The sequence below is a fragment of the Nelumbo lutea genome, chromosome 7 (genome assembly GCF_056320005.1).
Source record: "Nelumbo lutea isolate HS-2025 chromosome 7, American lotus-T2T, whole genome shotgun sequence".
NCBI lineage: Eukaryota > Viridiplantae > Streptophyta > Magnoliopsida > Proteales > Nelumbonaceae > Nelumbo > Nelumbo lutea.
This window is the reverse complement of record NC_142690.1, coordinates 15,287,446-15,307,451: the sequence shown is the minus strand read 5'-3', so window position 1 is coordinate 15,307,451 and position 20,006 is coordinate 15,287,446. Positions and strand designations below refer to the sequence as shown.

Sequence of the window (20,006 nt, the reverse complement as noted above, 5' to 3'; positions counted from 1 at the left end):
TTGAATCACAGAATAGACCAGCCTTGTAAGAGAATGAAGAGAAGCGGCAGAGAGTGCTGTGAGGTTTCAGGTGTTCACAACTGGTTAAGGTGTTTGTAGTGCAGTTTGATATTTAAGGTAGAGCAGTTGCTTTTGTTGGAGAAATGGAGTCACTGTAACTTTGGAGGAGAAGCTTTGAGGTGCGTCTGAAGATACTGTCTTTAGAACGTTCCCAAGATACAATAGCACATTGGACGAGAATCTGCAACCAACAAAGTTGAAGTGTCTCCAAAGAAACATTCTGTGAGACTGTAGCAGACTAGACTGAGAGAGAGAGTGTGTGTGTGAATTTCGAAATTGTGTGTTTTTGGAGTCCGATTCATGCTCCTTAAATAGTTTATGAAGATGTATGAAGAAAATGTAGGTGTTGTTTTAGAGAAGACACCTTGAACAGTCACAATTTTAAACATTGTGACTGTTTAAAAAGTAGTTAACAGTTAGTGACTGTTAAAAAGTGCGAGCAAAGTGTGCCTCTAAAGCGCCTCATTGTGCCGCACACACGTGTGTTGCATGGTATCAAACCCCCATACTCTCCTCTACTATTTCTAATGAGTGTAAATCAACTCATATTAAAATACTGAAAACAAAACTTATAATTTTCCAATGTGGGACAAGTTCAAAACTAGGTTTTGCAAGAGAAAAACTAATTTTTCAATCAAGTGTGTTGGTGCAATTTCTCATGTAATTGACCAATCAAACCCATTGGATTTAATCTCTTATGAGATTAAAATCCAAGAGCCTTGTGAGAGAGGAGAAATGCCGAGGGTAGGCCGTGAGCTTCCTTGGTTGATGGAAACTAAGCTAGTTGAATCTGTCCTGAGGAGTCGGATTAAGAACCGTCCCTGCTTTTGGAATTGATCCTAATCAATTTTGTATTCCTTGCATATAACTAACTCTCATCAATTAGAGGGCCATATGTAATAGAAATAGCAAATCAAGGAGAAAAGACATTAAGAAGAAAAATGGCTGAGAGCGTCGTATCTTTTCTACTTTACAAGCTTTGGCTCTTGATGGAAGGAATACAAAATTTACTGCTGATGGACGAGTTGGTACATGTCGAGTCCATGACCTCATCCGAGAAATCATTATTTCAAAAGCAAGGGACCAGAATTTTGGATCCATAGTTGTTGCTGGTGATGCGAAAGATACAATAATGGTAGATAAAAGAATCAGGCGCCTATCAATTCATAATGGTTGCGAAAAAATTATAATTGCACAGGAAGCAGAGAGCTTCATCCACCTTCGTTCTCTGTTCATGTTTAGGGTGGATACATTATCTAACACATTTAGAAGTGCATTTTTTTTTCTAGACCCAAGTTGTTCAAGGTATTGGATTTGAGAGGTGCCCCATTGGAGGAATTTCCAGAGGAATTCACCAATTGCTTCCATTTAAGGTATTTAAGCTTGAGGAACACCAAGATCAAAGAGAATCCAGATTCTATCAAGAAGCTCCAGAATCTTGAGACCTTGGATCTTAAAAAAACCTATGTATCCGAGTTGCCTGTTGGGATCCTCAACCTCTATAAACTACGACACCTTCTTGTTTATTACCCTTACAACTTTGATTAAAATCATTATATATTTAATTACCTAGGATGTAAAGCACCGAGCAAAATTGGAGATTTGGTATCCCTTCAAAAGCTCTGCTACGTAGAAGTAGACAATAGTAGTGACCTAATTAGAGGGCTTGGGTGATTGACACAATTGAGACGATTGGGGATTACCAAGTTAAAAAGAGGTGATGGAGTAGATCTATGCTCATCCTTTGAGAAAATGAGATATCTCCGCTCTTTGTTAGTGATTGCAAGAGAAGAGGGGGAGATTCTTGACCTACAATCTCTATCTTCTCCTTTTTCTCTTCAACGTTTAAACTTGGTGGGCCGTTTAGAGAAGTTACCGCACTGGATTCCTTCATTATATAATTTGTCTATGCTGTATTTAATGTATTGTAGAATGAAGGATGATCCACCTGAAGCCCTACAAGAATTGCCTAAATTGACAGCACTTGTTCTTAATGAACATGCTTACGAGGGAGAACAATTATATTTTCGGTCAGGAGGGTTTCAGAGACTTCAGTTTCTAAAACATTGAGAGATTAGAGGGATGCAGAAGGGTGATAGTTGAGGAAGGAGCATTACCTCAACTCCAGAATAGAGATTAGAGGGATGCAGAAGGGTGATAGTTGAGGAAGGAGCATTACCTCAACTCCAGAATATTAATCTATGTATCGTTAATTGTACAAAGCTAGAGGAGGCACCATTAGGCATTGAACTCCTCACCAACCTTAAAATTCTTGGAATTAGTGATATGCCAAATGAATTTGAGAGAAGAATACGTCTTCAAGGCGAAGATCATCACAGAATTGCACACATCCCACTGTGAAGATGGAGATTGGGTTTATTACTAGGATTAAATGCTACTGCAAACTCTAATTTGGTAAGTAGCACACTGCTGGGTGCTGCGTACATTATTATTTATTTATTTATTGCCTTTAATTTGCAGAATCAAAATAGTCCATTCCATTGATCTGACCATAATTAACCGGCACTTGATCAGGTTGAGTCTCTCATTTATTTTTGTACCAGAAATTGCTTGTAGGAATTAATGTCTCTGAAGCAGCTACTCGGGTATCGTGTGCTCTACTTTTTCTTCTTTCCCTTTTGTTATATCTCATTCTTGGGTGATGACATATGTGCAGGCAGGTTGAGACTTGAGATCTACTAGGAAATCCCTATTAAAAATCAGGCCAATTATCCCTTCTTCCCCTCTTCTAAGCTATTTAATCTGCTTATTATTTTGTTGGGCTCGACTAATCTTACATCTTTTTAACGTATTCATTTATATCATTATTTAATAGGATAAATTTTTTAAACTACACTTACTGTTTAGCGGTGGTCATCATTGATGGAAACCAACCAATACCACCTGAACCGCCAGTGCACCGAAATTTTGTGTTGACATCGACACGATCTACATGAACCAGAAGAGTGAATGAGTGTTGCAGACCAGAGGATGGTGGAAATGCTGCTGGTTTGGCGTCTGATTGGCTCGAGCAAGAGATTAAGAGAACCTATAGCCCTTGAACAGAAGCCTCTACATTCTAAAATTCAAAGAAGAAAAATAGCACTGTCAACAAAACTTGGGTTAGAATATTATGACCCCCTCCTCACACCCAGTGTTTTAAAAGGCACACCTGAGGCGCAAGGCGAGGCATTTTCGAGAGCTGGCGCCTCGCATGGGTCAAGGCGGCTACACTTTAGTAAGGCGCTTGCCTCTACACCTAAGGCGTGCGCCTCAGACCAGGCGCCAGGCGGTCCAGGCGTGCGCCTGTTTTTTTATTTGTTTTTAAATTGACTTTTATAGATAGATTATAATCGTATATGTATAGATTATTTCTTTTATGTGTCAAAATGGTTGGGATATGATATACAAATATGAACGAAAGTCACCACCCTCTCGAGAGAAAAAAACTTGCCATGCAAGGCTTCTCAGACTTCCAGTATCAGTCGAAGTCTTGAGCCCTCAGCCCCCACGTTCTTCTTGGATCAACAAGTTCAGGCCATCTCTCAATCGAACAGCCACCTTCGAAGTTCTATCAGAGGCCATCTCTCAGTCGGACGATCAACTGCAACGTTCAGGCTTTAAGCAATCAGCATCAGGTATTTGTTTCTTCTTTTTTTACGCTGAAAACAGGTTCCGCCTGCCCCCTTCTTCTTCTCCTCCTCCTTCTTCAGTTCTTCTTCTTGTTCACAGAAAAACAGGGGCTCCGCCTGCTCTTGTTTTTTTTTCATTGTCTTTCTTCTTCTGAAATATTTTTACGGTAAAACAGGGGCTCCGCCCCCTTCTTCTTCTTCTTCTCCTTCTCCTTCTTCTTCTCCTCCTCTCAGTTCTTCTTCTTGTACACAGAAAAACAGGGGCTCCGCCCCCTCCTTCTTCTTCTTCTTCTTCTTCTTTCCTTGTCTGTTTCACACTAAAACAGGGGCTCCACCCCATTGTTACACAATATTTTTTTACCAGTAGCAAATATTAGTTTGAATTTGAAAACAGGAATCGATCCCTTTCTTTTTTTCTTTTTAGTTTTTTCTTTGCTTCTTTCTTCCCCCACTTTGTTTTTTGATATTTTCCTGATTTCTTAGAATTTCTACATGTTTTCTTTTCTATTTTCTTTTTTTTGTGTGCTTTTTTAAAAAGGTGTACGCTTCGCCTTGCGCCTTTATGCCTCAGGCGCATTTGGAACCTGTTGCTTTTTGTGCGCCTTTCACTTTTAAAACACGACTCACACCTCCCTCCATCAAGCTCCCTCTCATGGTTTACTTCCATGGCAGTAGCTTCATCCTCCGCAGCATATCTTCCACAATCTATCACGACTTCTGCTCAAACATGGCCATTCAATTTCCTGCCTTGATCGTTTCCATCGAACACTGCCTCGCTCCCAAAAGCCTCCTCCCAGCGGAGTATACCTGTCAAATCCATATTCACATTTTATTTTTGCCATTTTGTGTGAAAGAGAACTATAGAGTAACGGCCTTGCTCACCTTCTTCAACCTCGTGACACCAAATAGAGCCGGCAGTGAGCCTTAATGGAAGTCGTCAAATCAAAGCCAATGACGAACCTCACAAAATCTATGCTGTTTTTTGCTTTGAGTTCGAATTAGGTAACGGGTGAATGAAAAAAAAAAAAAATTAAGGTAATTGGCGGTGGTGGTGGAATCGTTGAAAGGCTTCTGACGAGGCCAAAGAATCGTTGAGAGTAACCAGGTTGTCAATGCTTAATGAAAACTGGGAAGAATCATTCAAGTAGGGTTTTTGAGGAACTTATGGGATTTGGAGATTTAAAGAAGCATTGACAACATCGCTGCGGGATCGGTCGACGAAGAGTTGGGAATCGAGTTATCAGCACTACCTAAGCTTAATGGAAGATGCTAAGCCTCGACTTGGTGCCTAGAAAAGCAGTTCCAAAAACGGACATCGGCAATATCAGCATTCCAGCGCCACTGCCAACACCCCTCGAAAGAAGTAACTATTGCTGAAGAGCCATCATTTTGGTTGTTCGAGAATTCCGCTTATCTGGTGACGGAGACGGTTGGAAGAAGATAGAGGGAAGAGAGAGGGGTCAAAGGAGGAAGGGGTGCTGGTCAAGAGAAAGGGGATGGGGGCAATATTAGGGTTTTTTAAACGTGGTCACGCGTGTACGGTTTTGAGGAAATATTATAACTAGTCAATTGCAGGAAACAAGGTTAAAAACATCGATATCGGTGTATTGGACGTTTTGATAATTGTTTTTCTAATTTTTTTTTTCAAAATTGGTTCAGGGGAGCCGGTCTAAGACTCTTCCATCCCTGAACCAATCAGGCCCCTGATACACCCACTGTAAGGGCATATCGAAAGGGTCCCGGAACGATACATATCGGCCGATACAGGCTGTACTTTGAACCTTGGTCAGAAACAATAGGAGTAGTGTTAGACAATAGTCAAAGAGAAAATGTATACTTAGTCAATTAGCTAAACCATATAAGGGTAGTTTAAAAAATTTACCCTATTTAATATTAGTTTAGTTGCTTTATTTATATGTTTTTTTCTTAATTGGTCAATGCATAGATTTTTAAAAAGGGGAAAATCTATGATGGGGAAAGGATATGGTATGGAAAGAATTTTGTCCAATCAAAACCCACCCATGAATTTTGATAAATAACACTTTATTTGCTATCACGTTTATGATTCCAATTTATTGATCAATTGTTTTTGGTATATCATATCTTTTTCATATCATAGTTGAACCCTTTATTATTTATAAAATAGAAGCTTACATTAAAAATGGAAATCGGTTTTGGTTTTATCATTACCACTGATCGGAGTTTGGGTGGGTTTCCAGGAAACCCAAAACTCTGGGAATCGGAAACGGAGCGGGGATGGTATTTGTCCATTGAGCATGCCTGTCACAATTGAAGGAAGCTTCCTCCATTGATTTAGATTGAGCCCAACCCAGACCCGTCCATTGATGAATTGGGATTAGCTGAACGCGCGATCTCTGTTCAGTGGGCTGTGGAATCAATGGTAATACCTCACACCAGTAAAAAAATATATGGGGCTCATATGGAGAAATTAAGTGGTTGTGAGTTTATATATTTTATTAGTGATATGAAAAGATATCACTTGTGGAAAAGGACATTAGGTTATCAAAATCTTATGTTGAATTCAATCCATTTTCTCATGTTTTCCATTTCATGATGATTGATAGGCATATGGGAGGCTTTGACGCAAATACTCGTCGCGGGCGAGATTTGGAGGGAGGCATGCTTGAAGAAAACTTGGTTGGCGTTTGTTTGTTCAAATATTTTTGTTGGGGGGCTTTTATGGAGAACTGTTTTAGGATTTGATGATGACTCTTTGTTATATGTTTTAATTTTGTGTTTAATTGTGCTTTTCAACTTTTGTTTGGATATGTTTTATTTTGTTATTTGATGTAGTGTTTTTATTGGAAACTTTATTAGTTGCATAATTATATATGGATTTTATTTATAAGCCCGATGAATAATTTGTTGATTGTTTTGTTGCCTTCTTACCATTTTGCAACATGTGGATTGGTAGATAGGCTATAAATAGAAATAAAATTAAGTAAAAGATTATAAGAATATGAGTGTAATATATTAAATTCTGAATGGGCCTAAACCAGAGTCCAATGTAGTTGAAATTCTTTATGTTAGAAGAGCTTCTGTTCTAACTTTGTCTAGAAATTTGTGGGTCCAAAAGCTTGCTCTAGCCCAAGCCCAGTCTACTAGAGCCTCTAATTGATTCATAATGCTAAGTGAGTCAGTGAGTCGAATAAAACCTATTGAGTCAAATTTGAATGGGTAGATGTGGGTTTGTGTGTGTGAGAGGTCCCATCTCCAATGCCAGTCCATTCCTTTGAAGGCTCATTTGGGAGGAGCTGCATCCATGAGCCACTGTGAAGAAGCTGCTACAAAAACTAGCTAGCTTAACCAGAAAGTCAATTTCATAAGTGAATGAAAATTGGGGCTTTCCAGGTTCATCACCAAATATACCTTCTATGCTTTTCATACAAGGCCTGCCCACCTTGCAAAACCAGAAGCCACTACATAAATACCCTCCCAAACAAGTACTAAATTATGCCTAATTAACTTTAAAACCCCAATATGCCAGCAGGTTGTTGTGACTGTGAGGAGATCAAATCTCCTTTTCACTCGGGGCCACCCTACAACACCCCACATCACATCCCCACTGTGTATTGAGAACATTTCTTAATGATAGTACCAGAACCGATGATATTATCATTGGGAGAATTTCCCAATACACGATAGGAATATGCTGTGGGGCATTGTGGGGTGGCTCCATGTGGGAAGGAGATGTGAACTCGACCGTGAGGTCCCATCTCCAAAGTGGGTCTATTCCTTTAGTAGTGTCTAACAAGCTTTAAACCCTAATATCCCAACAAAGCAAATACAGAACTCATGCACGGATACCTCCCTTTATCAACTGAACTTTCATTTCCCACCCCATCTTAACGATAAAAAATTTAATAATCGACATACTAAATAGTTAGGATCTTCACCCCACCTCGCTCCATGCCCAAAACGAACAGGGATCTGCTATGAATACAAGCATGTGAACCAAGCGTGCAGTGTCCCATATACACATCAGCATCCGTAGCAGATTCTATATAACCCCAACCTTAATGGCAGTGGAATTGACCTCAAGTCTCTACTACAATCCGCCAGAAAACTTACCAACTGAACCACCATCAATCGGTGAAATCAGTGTCAACGTCTGCAAAGATGTCTCCAATTGATCAAGATGGTCATTCCTTTTTTGCCTATGTGGTTGCATGGAGAATGAATAATCTTCTGATGAAAACTGCTTGTATGTTTGACATTTGATTGCACTTAAAATCATGGTGAAAAAGATATTCTACAAAAGTTGCCCTTGAAAACAAATGGGCTTTGGTGTGATCCGAGGCTCAGTTTAAAAAGAGTACAAATATAAATATGTACAGTGTAAATGCATACTAAACAATACAAAATATAAGGTTTTACACTTTAAATATTTGCCTTTATACTCATTCCAAACTCAGCCTGAAGCACAATTCCAACCCAGCAGAGTTCGGTTCATTATAGCCATATACATTTACTTTGATATAGCTGTGAGGAGGTGCAATGCATCTGTTCAAAGCATCATCAATCCTTGATATTACATTCACAGGATTATTGATTAAAAGATACAGGGAAAGAGAGATCTACAAAACTATTAGAAAGAAAATATTAGGGACATTGTTTGGTACCGGTGTCATACACTAACACGGTTATAAAAATTTCAAATATAAGTTGGTGCGGTTGTTGCTTTGTTGCAGTGGAGACCCAAGTTCAAATCCCATTGCCACCAGGGTTTGGGGGGTTGGGTTGGGGGATGGCTACCCCCTTCTTGTGTAGCCCAATCTCTCTCTCTCTCTCTCTCTCTCTCTCTCTCTCTCTCTCTTAATTCTAGAAAATAACTTTTAAAACATTGATATTTATTAATAATAATTTTAAAATTTTAATCTATATTTATTATATATTTATATATACTAAAATTTATATTTATTATATTTTTTGTTATTTAATAAAAATTTCAATAATTATTGAAGATTAAACTATTAGTTTAGATAAAATTAGGAGTATACATGGATTGGTTCAATTCAGTTTTAGGTTGTTTGGCCAACCAAATTGACCTAACTGGGTTGGGGAGTTGGTCACCCGAAAACCAACCAACCATTAGTGAGAGCTAGCCTACTTGGGTTATATTGGTTTGGGTCAATTTTCAGTTCGGTTGGTTGGTTTAAAAGATTTAAACTAAAAAAATTAAATTTACAATATATAAAATACATATATATATATACAAATGGCTAAACCGAAATTGACCCAACTTGGTTAGTTTGGGAAATTATGAAAGTGAAACCCACCAAAAATACTAGAAAACTGACTAACTTGATTCGAGTTGTGTCGTATTGGTTGATTTCACTAGTTTGATGGACAACCTAGCTGAAATTAATTATCGTTATTTTTGTATTGTAAAATATTATTATAAGTAGTATATAAAATATAACTAATTATATAAAATAATTGTCTACTCTCATGTGTTTTATTCTTTAGCTTTCCCTTAACAAAGCTCGTGCATTGCATGGGTCCCCGCTAGTATATATACTAAAGTAGAAATGTGCCACCTAATTTACTATACATTTTTTCTAATCAACAACAATTTCAATAATTTTGGGAAATTATCATAAGATATTGTAATTTATTCTTATTTAATTTACTATTAGTTAATTAGTTATAGAAAATTATTAGAATTATAGGGTTGGCAATTTTCTCTATAAAATTAGAGCCCTACCTTGCTCCATATAAGAAACTTACAAAAATACAATATAAATAATATATTTATAAATAAATAATAAACAACATATATTATATATAAATGATATATATAAATAATTGATTTGACCACAATATTAATAATCAATATTCAAACAAAATATTGGAATTGCATTTCCTCTTGGTAAATATGTAATTTTTATTATCTCACAAAATAAATAATAAAAAATAAAAAATATAGAATTTTTTTATGAATTTTATAGAAAATTTTGAACATGCATTAATATTATATATTCTTCATATTAAACAAAAATATGTTTGAAAAAAAATAAGAATTATCGTTAGTAAAGATAGAAATGACTAAAATATAAAGAAAAAATGAATTAATGTCTTAATCATCATCATTTGATATTGCTAGGTTCAATGAGTGCGCACTTTTACTAGTATATATTAAAGTAGAAACATGCCACGTCATGGCCTGAGCTTTCTCCGATACCCTAACCGAGAACTCTTAGACACTTCATGTTAGCCTTTCTTACTCCCTCATGAAGTCACCTAATCACTGCCTTCTTCCTCTCTGATAATGAATTATTTAATTAATCATCAGTAATAATTAACATTATTTTATGATACTTATTTAATTAATTAACGGTATTAGCGATACATTATTTAATAGTATTTATTAATCAATTATGGTATTTACTTAATTAAATACCATAATTAACAAAAAATATTGTTACAAAAAATACATATAATATTGTTAAATAATTAAATAAATACTATAATTAATAAAAATATTATTAATTAATGAATTACTAATTAATTATATAAAAATACCATTAATTAAATACTATTAATTAGTTAACAGTATTTTTGTAAATACTATTTATTAATTAAATAATTAAAAAATACTATAATTAATAAAAATATCGTTAAAAAATACAAAAATTAATTATGGTATTTATTTAATTATTTAATTATTTATTTTCAGTATTTTGGTAAGCTCGGTGGATATTTTAGTCAATTTGGGTCTAAGGAGTTCAAAACAAAATTCTAATCTGATGGTGGGTATTTTGGGTTAAAAAAATGGCCAAAATGGAATCTTTTTATATGGAGGGCAAATTATAATCTAATTATTCAATTAATTTATCAACTTTGAAATAGAGTCTTGGTGTGATGGAGGGGAAAATGAGAGAAATTTTTTGTTGAAAATTGGTAGGGTGGTGTTTTTGAAAATTATGGGTAGATTGGTATGGTCAGATTGGCCCAATTGAGCTGAAATCGGGCATATTTGGAAATGACTTAACTCAACAAATATGAAGCTTTGAAATGGAATCTTGGTGTAATGGAGTGACAAAGGTATTTTGGGCTGAATTTTTGTAGGTAGGGTTTTTAGGGTATCTAGGATATGATAGAAACATCTGATTGGTTTTTAAGGGCCAAAGTCATAGAAATTTGGGTACACTAGAGCATTCGAAATGGAATATTTGTTTGATGATGGAAAAAATGGGGGAATTTTAGGTTAAAATTTTATGGGTAGATGTTTTGGTGTGTCTAGGGTTAAATTGTATGGTCTAATTGATTCAAAGGTGTTATGATGAAAGAGATTTGGGTTGTGTGTGCTTCAGGCTAACGAGAAAGTTTGAAAGGGAATATGATTTAATAAAAGAATAAACGGTGGGGAATCTTGAGTTGAAATTTCAATGGTAGATATTTTAGGAGGTCCTAGGTTTGATGGAAGTGTTTGGGAGGGGGGGGGGAGGGATTTAGGTGCTTCGGAAGGTTCAGAACGTTCTGAACAGGTGTTCAGAGTAAATTGGGGTTTCGATGATGAATTAAGCAAAAATCAGGTGTTGACAATGGGGTTTCTAGAGGTATTGGTCTCTTGAAACATTTGGTGGGGTTTGATTGGTCTATAAATGGTATGATCAAGGGCATTTAAGAAATGAATAACTTGGCCAATGAGATAGCCCAAATTAAAATCTTAGTGTGATAAAGGGTTAAATGGGGGATATTTGTGATGATATTTTGTGGTAAGGTGTTTATAAGTATTTAGAGCTCTTTAAAAGCCCATTAACTCTAAGTTGCAATTCGGTTAAAAAATCATATATGTCACACGAGTTCCAACTAGTTAAAAAACAAAAAAAAAACTAAAAACCAAAAAAAGTAGGTCTACCTAATTCTCTAAGAATGACAAACCAAACAAATTTCAAACTCCTTGCATTCGTAAAAGTGGGCCATTGCGTGCCCTTTTCTACTTAAAGAAACATCTGAGGTGCCAAACACAACCTAAGTCACTGCCATGATTACGATTCAGTCTCATGCTCTTCGAATTGAGCAATCCGAAAAACAGATATACAAGTACATGTTCAATTTAATGGGCCGAACCACAACCTATATAATAACAAAGGTTCTGTTTGGCATTGCTGCTGTTTCTACCTGAAATGATTTTCGATTGATCAATACAAATTAATAAGAGATGTGTATTCTCACATCACATATTAGTGTCACTCAAACTGAAATGATGAGACTTTATTTGTATAGGAAAAAGCATCAGTGGCCAAATCTATTATTTTAATAGTGTTTAGCCAATTTTTTAGTGGTATTTATATAAATGTCATTTAAAGCTCCCTTTGGTGGTTTTGGTTCTTTAAAGATGGATGTCATTAATCTTATTGTAAATTGCAAGACTAATCATATATGAATAAAAAGGGAGGTACTAGTGATGTGTATTCAAGTTCTACTGGTTTGGGGGATTTGACATGGGTAGAGCTACTATCTATTCTACAAGATTTAAGACGGGAAATTCATTGAGATAAGAAATTTACAAGTGGAAGGAACCAAAAGATAATCATCAGTTGGTTTAAAAATGGAGTTGTAGGAAGATGGAATCTACATGATCATATGAAGGAGACAAGGAGGCTAGAGCCATGGTTGCTAGATTTAATGCAAGTTTCAACTGCGTTCCTTGATTGGAAAATACTCCTACTGATACTCTAGCACAAGAGGGAATCAATAGAAGGCCTTGATATAATTAAGCATATATCCCCCAATATTTAAGTTAGTTGTCTATATTGGGTCTAGTTGTATATTAGGGAAGAGTAGAAGTGGGCTAGTTCTCATCTATCATTTGGGTGAGGGTTGGTTTCACTATTGTTGTACAATATGGTCTATTTGTATTCAATTATATTTTCTTTAAATTGATAAATCAGATAATTAAGTTACCAATGAAAACAGTAATGTTGAAGGTGCCAGCAAATTCAATTCTATTTTCTTTAACCATGCCCACTAAATTCTGTTGTTGATAGCTAGGGTTAAAGGGCGTCAATGACCGGTTTTGGACTGGATCCCTTCCAGTCCAAAATAAATTTGGACGGACCAACAAGGCATATTGGATTGGACCATTAATCCAATCCAAAATATTTATTAGATTGGATTGGATCTGGTCCATCCATAATAAACTTATGTTGGATTGGGTTTGATTGAGTTAATATGTGGTCCATTGATATAAGATAAGAATATAGGCATCAATGAATCAGGTTTAGGTTGAAATCAATCTAAATTAAAATGAATTTGAACAGATTGGACAATCCAGACTTTAAATTGGACTGGTCCAAAATGGTTTAAAATATTCATTGGATTGGATTGAACCTGATCCATTTGTAATGGACTCGCATTGGACTGGATCAAATTGGACCAAATCCAGTCCAATTGACACCCCTAGCTAGGGTAATGCAAAAAGAAGTGGTGACAGTAGTGAAGGGAACGCGGCCTCAACTTGAGAAAATATACATCTTTGGTTGTGAAATGTCAAAGGCACAGAATTGAAGTTCAGTGGACTTACATTTTTGGTATATGAAATAAATTTGAGATCAGGCAACAGGATTGAACACCTCCCACTTGTTAAATTTTATTACTTCCATGAATTATCCTCTGTTTAAATATTGCTAGCATGGTTGATATATTAAAATTTCTTGGTGACAATTTTTTTTTTTTCTTTTCTGTAGCACCAAAGTCCATATATCTGATGGTAACCATCGTTTTGATAAGTTCGACTTTTATAACAAGGAGATTTTGATGTACGGGTGGTCATGGGCTAGGCCGGGCTTATAACCCATGCTAAGAGCTTTAGTATAGGCCCAAATATAAGTCCAGGCCAGGCCTGGTTCACAGCCTATAATTACATGTGGGAGAAATGAAAATTTTAGATTTAAGTATCTGTAGTTCGATTTTAAATACATGTGATTCAATTCATAATTCAAACGGATAAGAAGACATTTAAATATATTGATGATTTAGATTTTAAATTTCAACTCAGGCCCAACCCTAAGAATTGGGCGTCAGACCAAGGTCAGACAAAACCCAAGGTCAAAAGCCTGATCTGTTCAACCAGGCCCAATTTGTGCTAAAGTTTAACATACATGCTGCATATATGTATCTTTAGTAGCATAAATTAATCCAATATACATTGGTTCATCCGAAATTTAGATTGATGGCTGTAAGGTGGAAGTGTTTTTAGGGGTTTCCAAAGATGGCATAAGTGAATTTTTTTTTCGGGGGCGGGGGTTGTGTCAATGGAAAATCAAATCTTTTCATTTACGGGTAATTTGGGTATTTCATCAATTTCTGTTAGGTTCATGACGTTTGTACAAAGGGAAGGGGTCAAAGTTATAGTTTACCCCAAATGTTGGGAGAGGTTTAAGTATTTCATCCAAAAATTTTAAAAATATTACTGAAAATTTGGATGTGTCTCTAATGTCATATCGTGTGATAAATGAAAAAAATGCGATTGTTAATAGTGGAAATGACTAAATATATATAAAAGAAAAAAGAAAAAACGAATTAATGTAAAATTAAAAAGAATGAATATTTACTTATGACCCATTGGGTCAAACAGTTAAGCAGTTCAAGTCACTCAACATTTTTTACAATTTAGCATTTGGACATTTCAAGGGTGAAAGAACCCAAAAATTTAATAAGACCACCGGCTATGTTGATGATTAAGTCAAATTTTGGTAATTAAGCTCCATTTGAGACAAAATGCAGTACTCAAGCCGAAGAAGCAAAGGTATAGGCCTAATTGCTGGGCTGTGAAGGAAGCAAATTCCTTGAACCATTTCTATTCTCCTACTCCAGCCAGAGGAAGGAATAATTTGTGTTTTTCTTCTTAATTCTTTCTTTTGCTAAAGGAACAAATCCTTGGACACATATCGAAGGAATGAATGGTCACTGTACAATGTTTCTTTGGTATATGGACATCTATAAATTAGTACTAGGGGATACCTTTAACCTTTTTAAGGACTCAAATAAATAAATTGGCCCTTGTTTCAAAGTGGAAAGTGCCCAAACCTCAGTCCTTTTCGTTAATGTGAAAAGCAAAAGAGATGCTTTAACCTTGTATCAGTTGTATCAGTTTTACAAGTAAGGAAGTGATGCTAGAAAAAGAAGAAGAAGGTGGAATGCAAGTATGTAACCTCTCCCAAGTATGAGTCACACGGCCGGGAGTAGAGAATTGTTCTTGACTTTTTTCTATTTCCTTCTTCCTTTGCTTTTGTGATAGTGAGTCACCCATTCAATCAATATACGTTAGTCTATATCAAAAATCTTCATTATAGTTATCCTCTCCTAAATTAAAGAACATAGACATTATTATAAAAGGGAGCATTACTTGGTGCAATATTGGTAAAATTTCGAGCTGTCAAGTGTAAGAACATGGGTTCCAGTCTTAGAGTGACCACTTTGTGGAAAAGAAAAAAAAACACAAGGTCAAGACCATATCCAGTCCACCCCTCCCAAAACCCCAAATGGTCTGATCAACATTGGGTAATGACCTTAGACATTATATATGAAAACCACATCTGTAATGTTTTCTACAACAGTGGTAATGAATGATACAAGAGGATCATTTTATTCTGGATTAATTAGACGATATATATTTTTGTATTCCAAATTTCTAAGGAGAAATTATAAGAAACCTTCTAAACTGTGAGCCTTGTTCTGTATTCAAATAGTATTATTTCAGTCTTAAAGATAGATGAATAGGAAGCACAATAATAAGCAAATAATATTCTTGAAAGCTTCATTAAGAAACGTCCCTTTGGGAATCGATCCTAATGTTGTAAAGCTTGCATACGGTTTGTCTTGTTCCAGCCTCTAAGAAACAAAATTTCATCAATTAGAGTGCCATATATAATAGAAGTTTCAACAAGGAAGATCAGAAATCCTTTGAGAATTCTACCAAAAAATAAACAAAAATCCTCCGAGAGAAACAAGAAAAATGGCGGAGAGTGCTGTATCCTTTCTACTCGACAAGGAAGCTACTGAAAGGGGTGCGCAAAGAAGTCAAGGACATGGTTGCTGAATTGGAAAGCATGCAAGCGTTTGTAAAAGATGCAGATGTAAAGAGCGAGGCTGACGAAAGTGTAAAATCATGGGTGAAGCAAGTGAGAGATGTGGCTTATGACATGGAAGATGTTCTTGATGAGTTCATGCTTCGCTTTGCAGAACAAGGAGAACATCAATCACATGGATTCATCATCAGCTATATTCACAAGATCAGCCGCTTCATCAAGAACTTTAAGACACGCCATTCACTGGCCACTCAGATACAAGAGATTAAAGCCCGACTCCATGGTGTATCTGAGAGGAGAAAGCGATACGAATTACATAGTAGCATGGATCAGATTGCACCTGCTAGTATGTGGCATGACCGTCGAGGAGATGCTCTTCTGATCGAGGAAGCAGAGCTCGTGAGGATTGACAAGCACAAAAACAAAATAATTGAATGGCTAGTGGAGGGTGAATCAAGCCTTGGAGTAATATCGGTGGTTGGTATGGGCGGTGTAGGCAAAACAACTCTTGTCAAGAAAGTGCACGATGATCAGAGGGTGAAAATACACTTCCAATTGCGTGCTTGGATTACATTTTCACAATCATTTAAGATTGAGGAGCTGTTGATCAACATGATGAGGCAACTCTATGATCAATACAACAAGGAAGCAATTCCACAGGCAGTCGAGGCCATGAACGATGTTCAACTTAAGCAGAAATTGTTGGGGTTTCTTAAGGGGAAGAGGTATGTAATTATTCTTGATGACATCTGGAGCATAAATGCATGGGAATCTGTTCAATATGTCTTCCCTGATAGTAATTGTGGTAGCCGAGTATTGATCACCACACGTTTCAAAAATATAGCTTCATCTTGCATCATCAAATCTGACCCTGACATCTACAATCTACATCCCCTGTCTGATGAGGAGTCTTGGACTCTGTTTTGCAACAAGACCTTTCGGTCAAACATTAAGAACAGCTGCCCTCTAGAATTGGAGGGGGTTTCTCAAAATATCTTGAGCAAGTGTGAAGGATTGCCACTAGCAATTACAGCAATCGCTGGTGTTCTATCAACAAAGCAAAAGACTAAAGTAGAATGGGAAACCATATATAACAACCTTGTCTATGAGTTTGTAGACAATGGAAATTTAAGGAGTGCCATGAATGTATTGTCCCTTAGCTACGATCATCTCCCCTACCATCTAAAGTCATGCTTCTTGCATTTGAGTTTTTTCCCTGAGGATGAATTGATTGAGCCCATGAGATTGATTAGGATGTGGACGGCTGAAGGGTTTATCCAAATAAAACAAGGAATAAAGAGCTTAGAGGAGATTGGAGAGAGCTATTTCCTTGAGCTCCTTAATAGGAGCCTCATCCAAATAGCAGAAACAACTCCTGATGGACGAGTTGCTACGTGTCGAGTTCAAGACCTCATACGTGAAATCATTGCTTTGAAAGCAAGGGACCAGAATTTTGGATTAGTTGTTGCTGATGATGCGAAAGATACAATAATGGTAGAAAAAAAAAAAGAATCAGGCGCCTATCAATTCATAATGGTTGCGAAAAAGTAATAATTGCACAGGAAGCAGAGAGCTTCATCCGCCTTGGTTCTCTGCTCATGTTTAGGGTGGATACATTATCTAGCACATTTAAAAGTGCATTCTTTTGTAGGCTCAAGCTGCTCAAGGTGTTGGATTTGAGAGGTGCCCCGCTGGAGGAATTTCCAGAGGAATTCACCAATTTCTTCTTTTTAAGGTATTTAAGCTTGAGGGACACCAAGGTCAAAGAGATTCCGGATTCTATCAAGAAGCTCCAGAACCTTGAGACCTTGGATCTTAAACATACCTATGTCTCTGCGTTGCCTGTTGGGATCCTCAACCTCCATAAATTACGGCATCTTCTTGTTTATGCGGCTGAATTTTTATTTTCTAAGTTGGTTGGATTTAAAGCACCGAGCAGAATTGGAGATTTGGTATCCCTTCAAAAGCTCTGTTACGTATTTGTAGTACACAGTAGCAATAATGACCTAATTAGAGGGCTTGGGAGATTGACACAATTGAGACGTGGGGATTGTTAACTTAAAAAGAGATGATGGAGTAGATCTATGCTCATCCATTGAGAAAATGAGATGTCTCCGCTCTTTGAATGTGGTTGCAAGAAAAGAGGGGGAGATTCTTGACCTAGAAGCTCTATCTTCTCCTCCTCCTCTTCAGCGCTTATTCTTGAATGGGCGTTTAGAGAAGTTACCACACTGGATTCCTTCCTTGCATAGTTTGTCCAAGTTGTCATTGTCGTGGTGTAGAATGAAGGATGATCCCCTTGAAGCCCTACAAGCTTTGCCTAACCTCGTGCAGCTTATCATACACCATGCCTATGATGGAGAACAATTATGCTTTCGGTTAAAAGGGTTTCCACGACTTAAATACCTACAACTGGAAAACTTAGAAGGATGCAAAAGGATAACAGTGGAGGAGGGAGCACTGCCTCAACTCGACCAACTCCACATCGTGGGTTGTGAAAAGCTAGAGGAGGCACCATTAGGCATTGAATTCCTCAACAACCTTGAATTTCTTGCAATTGCTGGTATGCCCAATGATTTTGAGAGACGGCTACGGCTTGAAGGCGAAGACCATCACAGAATTGCACACATCCCAATTGTTCGTTTTCTTCATTTTGAAGACGGATATTGGGTTTCTGACTAGAATTAAATGCTACTGCAGTTAATTAAGCTCGCTCTGGTGAGGATGATTTATTTGGTAAGTCGCATCCCCCTTAAATTTAATTTAATTTGTAGCGCCATGCAAAATTTTGGACCAGTCCAACTCAACACAACATATTGGACCGTCCAAACCCGGTCTAACTGGTTTTGATTTGAATTGAGCCCAACCCATACCTGGTCCATTGACACCACCTAGTTGCCACTTGCCACTTCATTTCTACATTACTAACTTTGGAAGGGACATAACGTTGTCAAAATCTTGGGTTAAATACAATCCATTTTCTTATGTTTTTCGATTTCATGATGTTTTGACAGGGCAAATGGGAGGAGGCTTCAATGCCAATACTTGTGGAGAGACTTGGAGGGAGGCATGCTTGGAAGAAAGCTTTGGTTTGGCGTTGGCATTTGTTTGTTTAAATATTTCTTGTTGGTTTGTTTAAATATACGGAGAACTGTTTTAGGATTTGATGATTCATTGCTATATGTATGCTTTAATTTTGTGTTTAGTTGTGTGGGCTCGTTTTACTTTGTTATTTGGTGTGATGTGCTTACTGGAAACTTTATCGGTTACATAACTATGGATTTTATTTATAAACCAATGAATAATTTGTTGATTGTTTTGTTGGTTTCTTACTATTTTTCAACAAATGGATGGGTGGGTAGGCGATAGATAGGAATAACTTTAAGTAGAAGATTGCAAGAATGTGAATGTAATTTGTTAAGTTTTGAATAGGAAAATCAAAGCACGTTGTAGTTGAACTTCTTTATGTAAGAATAAATTCTTATTAGTTGCTTCTTCTACTCTAACTTCGTTTGGAAATTTGTGCCTCCAAATAGCCCAAAACCTTGCCCTATCCCGGTCTAGTAGAGCCCTTAACTGATTCCTAATTCTAAGGATAAGAATACCTGCTATCTGAGTCATCTGACCCAGAGGAAACTTGGGCTGTTGGGTAACTATTCTTGTGAATGGCACGTCAACCCATTCAGTTACCTATTTGTCTTTTTGGTCAATTGAATATTGAGTGCAATTACACTTTTACCCCATACTGATAGGAATGTGTTAATGTGTTATGTCCGAGGTAAACCTCTTCATAAGCCGGGTGGGGCCAAGCTTGGGTCAGTAACAAATTTTCTTCAAGCAGGAGCCCAACAATCAGGCCTACAATTTAGGCCCGAGCCCAAAGCCCATTCTGCCAATCCACCTATTTAGCTCTGTCACTCAATGTTGACAGTTGTGCTATGGTAGTTGGTGGTGGTGAGGTCCCATCTTCAATGCCAGTCCATTCCTTTAAAGTCCCATTTGGGAAGATTTGATTGAGCCGCGTTCACTGAGCCACTGTGAAGAAGGACCGGAAAGTCGATTTCTTAATTGTATAAAAGTATATTGGGGTTTTCCAGGTTCATCACCGAACATACCTTCTATGCTTTCCATATGATGCCCACCTTGCAAAACCATAAGCCACTACATGAATGCCCTCATAAACAGACACTAAATTATGTCTAATTAACCTTAAACCCCAATATGCCAAAAGGTTGTTGTGACTGTAAGGTCCCAT

The 20,006-nt window shown here is 36.9% G+C and overlaps 2 long non-coding RNA genes and 1 pseudogene across 3 annotated transcripts; 2 read left to right on the top strand and 1 right to left on the bottom strand.

Moving 5' to 3' along the window:
* The first annotated feature begins 3,260 nt into the window (after positions 1-3,260).
* Positions 3,261-6,561, top strand: LOC148845278 (uncharacterized). The gene is made up of 2 exons (XR_016102001.1): positions 3,261-3,698; positions 6,278-6,561. It is a non-coding gene; the product is annotated as an uncharacterized LOC148845278 (long non-coding RNA).
* LOC148845279 (uncharacterized) lies at positions 3,757-5,158 on the bottom strand. The gene is made up of 2 exons (XR_016102002.1): positions 4,575-5,158; positions 3,757-4,499 (listed from the first exon to the last, which is right to left on the bottom strand). It is a non-coding gene; the product is annotated as an uncharacterized LOC148845279 (long non-coding RNA).
* A 9,102-nt stretch (positions 6,562-15,663) lies between the features above and the next one.
* Positions 15,664-18,953, top strand: LOC148845277 (disease resistance protein RPM1-like; annotated as a pseudogene). The gene is made up of 2 exons (XR_016102000.1): positions 15,664-18,487; positions 18,766-18,953. The product of XR_016102000.1 is annotated as a disease resistance protein RPM1-like (transcript).
* Positions 18,954-20,006: the final 1,053 nt, after the last annotated feature.